The following is a 6,017-nucleotide window of genomic DNA, read 5'->3' on the forward strand; positions in this document are numbered from 1 at the left end:
AACATTCTGAGAACAAAAACACATTATACTGCAGTTTATTAAAGTACTTAGGACAGAATATATTTGTACAGGAGGAAATCTTCTCTGTGGCTATGTTTTTACAAGCAGTTTTTTAATGGATATAAACGCTCGTGTAAAGAAATGACGCCAAGTAAAAATATAAGCCCACTGCTGCTGTTTGCATTTTCTGGCAGGAGTAAATAAAGACAATCCAAGTGCACGCAGTAAAGTTAGAATTAGAAATGGGAGGAAAAAATGATAGCAAAGACAAATAAGAAAGAAAATCCCCCTGAATCTTGACGTCAGAGGTGTGGTTAATTTACAGTTCAATATTCACACACTGGATTGCATGGGCAGACACACTAGGAAGTGACGACTCCAGAAAAAAAAGGAAAGAAAGTTTTGTTGTTTGTAGAAAACTTCGTGGAGTAAACTTTACGTCGACCAGAGGTGGAATTAAGGTAGTGTGTTAACATTCTTTAGCGAGATATCTGTTGGAAACTGCAATGCAATGTTTATTTCACGTTAAATGTTGTGCGTGATCTTTCGGGCAGTGTGTTGCTTTTTGTTACGTGGAGGGGTTCAATTAAATGTACTGCGTAATTGACAAGAGCAGCTGATTTTACTTTCTTTCCACAACAAGCGACAGACAAGAAATACATATCACAGCCAACAAAAAACTGTCCCTCGTGGTTCTCTCCATGTGTCAGAGTGCAGTCGAGTATGTTCAAGTGTTTGCAAAAATGAGTGTACATTGAGAAAAAAGGAAATAGCAATGTATGCGTGAGCCAAGGGTGGAGATGCAGTCCTAGTATCACTATGTACTTGTATCACTCTTCATGGTTTCGTTTCTATGCGTCCAGCGATCGAGCTAGACCGAGTTCTGTCATTTTTTACATGGTGTCTTGCAGGTTCGGCTGATTTGAACTAAAGGCCGTTTTGGCGTCACTATTTTTTTTAAGCAGTGAGCAGTGCTGTATTGTGTGTTTGCAAAATTGTTTAAGTTTGTTGTGCTGCAGAAAGCAGTTAGGTTACAGTGGTTATGAATCAATTGGACAGTTTGCTTAAGCGGTATTGGATGCTTGCAAAAACGTACCGCCGTGCAGTTTTAAATCATTAATCTCATAGATTGTAACTTGAAAGACTTGTTATATTGTTGAATAGAACTAAGGTGAGGATTTCGCATTGTGGTACTTCGGTGCGGTCAGAGCCAGTGTGGGCGATCATACTTCACTTGTAAAAAAAAAAAAAAAGGAAACAGGAAACAGACTTGTATTTTTCAGTACGTACTGCGTTAATATGAAAATTAAAGTTTAGGAGATGCACCAAGTAAATACATAGCGTCATTTTTTCACAAAATGTTATTTTGCTCATTAAATGTACTGTCATTCTTGATATGTATTTTTTGTATACAACTGTAAGTCGCCCTGGGTAAGGCCGTCTGCTAAGAAATACATACGACTACTACGACTAGGACTACTACTAATAATAATAATAAATTCAAATATACAGCAATGATTTACATGCAGATAGAAAAGCGTCTGTTTGCAGACACACAAATAAACATAATGTGGCTTTTTGTGCAAAAAATGTGGAGACACGAGGTCCACTGCTCGTGGTTTCACTGTCCACTGTGGTTTCATTCTGAAAAAACCTGCAAGGGCCTGGACCAGTATTGGCTTGACTGAAACTACACAGTTCAACCTAGCTACTGGAATATCTCCTACATTATCGGCTGCAAGTAATATTCACTGTACTCAACACCACTGAACCACTGCAACCTACCTATAAACAACACTAAACAGCTTCCCCCATTGTTTTGCAAATAGCCTTACCAATTGGGGTGAACACTCACAAAAGATGTCACAGTAGGTTAAGATAAACTGCTGACTAGGATTTCGTGTAGCTTGACCATTTTATGCAAGAGAAGCATGTGAATGATCTATTAAAGGTTATTTTTTCTAGTGGTGGATTAAATGGTTTGAAGGTTGCAAATAACACAAAACATCAATCAAGACAAGCAAGTATTTATTGTTGTATTTATTAACAAAAAGGCTACTAATTAACGTTTAAGCAGTAGGTATATATTTGAACCCCAGGTTAAAAACACCAGCCTCTAAAATCAGTAGGGCAAAATACCATTTGATGGGTATTCGCTGTTTTAATGTGTGTTTTTATGTTTTGCTTTCTGGTCAATTGTTGAATTTGGTATTTTTTTAAGTCCCTAGCAGCTGTTAGCTGGAGGATGCCTATATTGGTTTAGTGGCACCAGGGGTGAAATTCTCAACAAACAAGTGCAGGTACTCATACACAGCCAGGTGTAAACATTTTAAAAATGGAGACAGTTTGAGTGCCAATTAATACATACTTTAAAAATGTATACATATCGGTACATGATACATTTATGAATACAAAATAAGCCTTAAAAATAACTGATTAATTAACCAATTCACCATAAACAAGGACGCTGAAAATACTGAAAGCATTGTATCTTCTTTATCCATTGTATCTCTGTCATGTACTGTAATATAACACTTCAGTTAAACCTTAAATGACAAGCATTAAGAAATATTACACTATGCAGTAACTGCTGTAGAGAGGGAGTTTTGTTTCAAGATATCCTAAAAAAGGGATGATATTATAAAAAATGGTATAAAAAAAAACAACTGTGCTATGAAAAAATGATACAAAAAGGTCTAAGTCAAACAATGCACAATAGGGACTAAAATACCCCTCAGTTTTTTATGTAACAGGCACTACTACTACTAATGATGTACTTGACTAGACCATTTTAATCTCCATAGTATTCTCAGCAATCATCCCCATTCTTTCCAGACCCTGGGTACTCCCCTACAACAGGACCTGGCCATGCTACAATAATAGCCTTGGATTAGAACATATATGCCTGTTTCTTGCATGTATTTTTTACTTATTACTTATCCTACAATAATATATTCTGTGTGTTGCTCGGTTGTGTTTCTGCATAGATTAATTACTGTGATCTATTCCATAAAAATATTTTCCAGGCAGAAACAGTATAAAAGTAGACTTAAAAAAAAAAAAAAAAAAAAGTATCCCTGGTATTATGGTTTCTGTACAGTAAACAAAGTGGTAAAAGACACATTTTCATAAAGTAATATCATTACTGTGGTTTACTTATGCCTTTTTTTTCAAAAAAGTGAAAACTCATGTTTAACTTAAATAAACTCTTCAAAATGTTTTAGAAAAGGGGGCTTTGTACAAAGAAAAAACACCTCACTGTTTTGGTTTTTGTTTTTTACAGTCCTCATAACAGAAAATAACAGGATCACAACAAAACAAAACATTGATCACTATACTTAACATGTACCTTGCAAGTTGGGCCAGTGTTTGAAAAGCGTGAAGCACACCTACATCTGTATCCCGATTCTGACTCGCTTACCAAAATCTGAAGCAGCACTTTGATCCTGTTTTATTTAATGTTAATCCCTACTGTCCCACACATCACTTACCATTTTAGAAACATTCATGCAAAATGTGGTAAATCGGTGCAAGGCAAAACGCGTTATGATAATTATTTCTAATATTTATCAACTATGTAATTTATGGAGAACACTGATGTGGCTTTTTGCCTTCAAATTCATGTGCAGCAATGTTCGTTTTGAATATTTAATATAGTTTCTCCGCCGCACGAAAGAAAATAATTATTACTTCATAATAATCAAAATGACTCCATACTGCTGTTTTCACGTTGCACTGCTAAGGTCTTCTCTCATTGATCAACGAATGAACACTGGCCTCTATACTCAAAAGTGTCAGTATTTCAGTGTTGTGGTAAACATTTTACCAAACAAATTTTTTTAGCACTTTGTCGGAAAATCGAAGCAATACACAAACAAAATCCCCTAAAATAAGGGAATTCGGTGAGCACACATTCATCTTAAATCCGTCGGTACAATCAGTCAATTTAGGATTCAATCAGTGAAAAGAAAATGTATAATTGACAGGGAGTAACAGGCAGATGATGTTCCTCCCAGGGAAAAGCAAACGAAAACCGATTCACACAATCTGTAAGTCAGCAGAGGAAGAGTTGTCATTTCATTTCACATGTTGTTTATCTTAGATAGAATAGAGGCACACATGTCATGCGCGCCTCTAGGCTAAAATGAAGTCTCCTTAAACATTACTAAAACTTTTGTGTATCACTTCAAACTCCTAAATGACCAGTTAATGAGGCGATAACAAGCAAAACCGTCAGAATTTTGTCAATCGCCGGTATTGCAAAAACCTGCAGTATTTTTGTCTTTTAAATAGTTGGAGTGTGGAAAGGGGTGTTTGTGTATTGCAAATATTCCTTAAACCTTCCTTAAACGTCCCTTATTAAGACATTTTGGTACCGACACTTTTGAGTATAGAGGCCACTGACACAAAGCGAAATGGGTAGAGATTTGTGACTCATGCCAAAATGAAAGCTCGGCCAATCAACAGGCAGTGATTATAAGCAGATTACCCAGTACCAGCATCAAAATAAGTCCCGGTACTGAGTACCGGTGAGTACCGGCAGAATTTCACCCCTGAGTGGCACAATGATAAAGTTTGTGTCTCTACAGCTAAAAGTTCTGAGAACGTTGGAGGAGTCCAGTATAGGTAAGTAAGCTGTTTCTTAGTAGGTTGTTGCATTACAGTCTCTTATCAGTAAATTAATGCTGCACGTTTTGAATAGTATACAGCTTGTATTTTTTTTTTCAGAAATAAAACGTAGCTATATATTGTCATTTACTGTAGGATTATTGTGCTGTATTTATGTTTGATGATGAATTCAACTTACAAAACGGTGTGTGTACCGCTTTAAAAATGCAAACCCCGCACCTTTTTTCAAAGCGTAACACCACCCGGTGGCCCCATGGACTGTGGAATTTCCCGGAAGGGATACTACACTGTAATTTACAGGCGTCCACATGGATGGGATGCGCCTAATATGGTTGTGGAAGTAGGTGTGGCGATCAGACTGCGATGGATCACAAGACTTTGAGAGAGAGAGAGAGTGAGAGTGAGAGTGAGAGTGTGAGTGTGAGTGTGAACATAGGGGAAGTTGCAGAGCTGGTTTCACCGTTGTGCAATCTGGAGGCAGTAACATGCAACGCCGAAGCAAGCTAACCCACTTTTTTTTTTTTTTTACTTCTTTCTTTCGCTGCCGATTTGCAAGGCGCATAAGGATCTTTTATCTTTAAAAAAAATGTGTGACGTCACCAAACCATGAGTCAACGTTGGCAATGTATGCAGTCATTTTTGGATTACAAAGTGGATTCGTGGAGTGCTTTTTAGTGCAGTTCACAGGGAGGCAGAAGAAGGGAGGCGTACAAATAATGAAGATCTCATATTGATTTCAAACCTTCCCTTTGCTATTATTTAGCATTTGATAAAGCAGTTGGACGTGGAAGCAAAGTTGCAAGAACCGTTGCCCCTGACATTTGCCACGTAACAGGATCTGGAGGTCAGTTGTGTACATTGCAAGCATAATTTGATTATCGAATGTCTTGCATGTTTTGTACTTCTGTTGCTTCTGTGTTTTAAAGGACGGAGCGCTAGAGTGCAACTGTAAACTAAACGCCATGATTGCACACACCACGCGCTTTATTGCACGGTTGCTGCAGGGTCTTGCGATTTACATTAGAGTACTTTGTAACAAGATAATCCCTTTGCAACAAAGGGATCTCACAGTAGCGCTGAGCTGACTGGTTATAGGAACTGGGGAATATTTAATAAAATAATGCATATGTCTCTTGTTTGTTAATTTGCTAATTGCTACAGCCTCCTGTTCTTTCATCAGAAGCTGACACTCGTTCGAGATTAGATCATCAGGGTTGAAATTGATTGCAATTCAACATGGTATATTATTCCACATTATTCTCTCCTGTGTGTCAAAGGGTTGCAACAAACTTCCCTAATTAGTAGTTATAAAATTGGGCCTTTTTTTATCCAAAGAGGTTTACCACTGAGATTGAGTGCACGATCAGATCTACTATTTTAAATAATAC

This window comes from Acipenser ruthenus, chromosome 15 (assembly GCF_902713425.1).
Source record: "Acipenser ruthenus chromosome 15, fAciRut3.2 maternal haplotype, whole genome shotgun sequence".
Taxonomy (NCBI): domain Eukaryota; kingdom Metazoa; phylum Chordata; class Actinopteri; order Acipenseriformes; family Acipenseridae; genus Acipenser; species Acipenser ruthenus.